Consider the following 1,438-nt stretch of genomic DNA (forward strand, 5'->3'; position numbering starts at 1 on the left):
GCCTCAGATTCCTTTGGTTCCTCATTGAGGAACTCCTTATTGGCCACTGGACGTCCCAGGAGGTCTTCCTCACTGGGATTAATGTCCTCTCCCTCCCTTGTAGGTTCGGCCATGATGGTTAAATCAATGGCCTTGCACTCTCTTTTTGGGTTCTCTTCTGTATTGCTTGGGAGAGTACTAGGAGGGGTTTCACTGACTCTTTTACTCAGCTGGCCCACTTGTGCCTCCAAATTTTTAATGGAGGACCTTGTTTCATTCATGAAACTTAAAGTGGCCTTAGATAGATCAGAGACTATATTTGCTAAGCTAGATAGATTCTACTCAGAATTCTCTGTCTGTTGCTGAGTGGATGATGGAAAAGGTTTGCTATTGCTAAACCTGTTTCTTCCACCATTGTTAAAGCCTTGTTGAGGCTTTTGTTAATCCTTCCATCAGAAATTTGAATGATTTCTCCATGAGGGATTATAGGTGTTTCCATAGGGTTCACCCATGTAATTCACCTCTGCTATTGCAGGGTTCTCAGGATCAAAAGCTTCTTCTTCAGAAGATACCTCTTTAGTACTGTTGGATGATTCCTTCAATCCATTCAGACTCTGAGAGATCATATTGACTTGCTGAGTCAATATTTTATTCTGAGCCAATATGGCATTTAGAGTATCAATTTCAAGAACTCCCTTCCTCTGAGGCGTCACATTATTCACAGAATTCCTTTTAGAAGTGTACATGAACTGGTTATTTGCAACCATGTCAATAAGTTCTTGAGCTTCTGCAGGCGTTTTCTTTAGGTGAATGGATCCACCTGCAGAATGGTCCAATCACATCTTTGATAATTCAGACAGACCATCATAGAATATATCCAGGATGGTCCATTCTGAAAGCATGTCAGAAGGACACTTTTTGGTTAGTTCCTTGTATCTCTCCCAAGCTTCATAGAGGGATTCACCTTCCTTCTGTCTGAAGGTTTGAACATCCACTCTAAGCTTGCTAAGCTTTTGAGGAGGAAAGAACTTGGCTAAGAAAGCCGTGACCAGCTTATCCCAAGAGTTCAGGCTGTCTTTAGGTTGAGAGTCCAACCATATTCTAGCTCTGTCTCTTACAGCAAACGGAAAAAGCATGAGCTTGTAGACCTCGGGATCAACCCCATTGGTCTTAACAGTATCACAGATTTGCAAGAATTCAGTTAGGAACTGAAAAAGATCTTCTGCTGGAAGTCCATGAAACTTGCAATTCTGTTGCATCAGAGAAACTAATTGAGGTTTCAGCTCAAAATTGTTTGCTCCAATGGCAGGGATTGAGATGCTTCTTCCATGTAAATTGGAATTAGGTGCAGTAAAGTCACCAAGCATTTTCCTTGCATTGTTGTTATTTTCGGCCATCTCTCCTTCTTTTTCAAAAATTTCTGTCAGATTTTCTCTAGAGAGTTGTGCTTTAGCTTCCC

General features: G+C 41.4%; 1 non-coding gene across 1 annotated transcript; it reads left to right on the forward strand.

Annotated features, from left to right (window-relative positions):
- The first annotated feature begins 875 nt into the window (after window positions 1–875).
- LOC148567268 (small nucleolar RNA R71) lies at window positions 876–983 on the forward strand. The gene has a single exon (XR_015882186.1). It is a non-coding gene; the product is annotated as a small nucleolar RNA R71 (small nucleolar RNA).
- The last annotated feature ends 455 nt before the right edge of the window (window positions 984–1,438 follow it).

This window comes from Arachis ipaensis, chromosome B4 (genome assembly GCF_059453495.1).
Source record: "Arachis ipaensis isolate K30076 ecotype BB chromosome B4, ASM5945349v1, whole genome shotgun sequence".
NCBI lineage: Eukaryota > Viridiplantae > Streptophyta > Magnoliopsida > Fabales > Fabaceae > Arachis > Arachis ipaensis.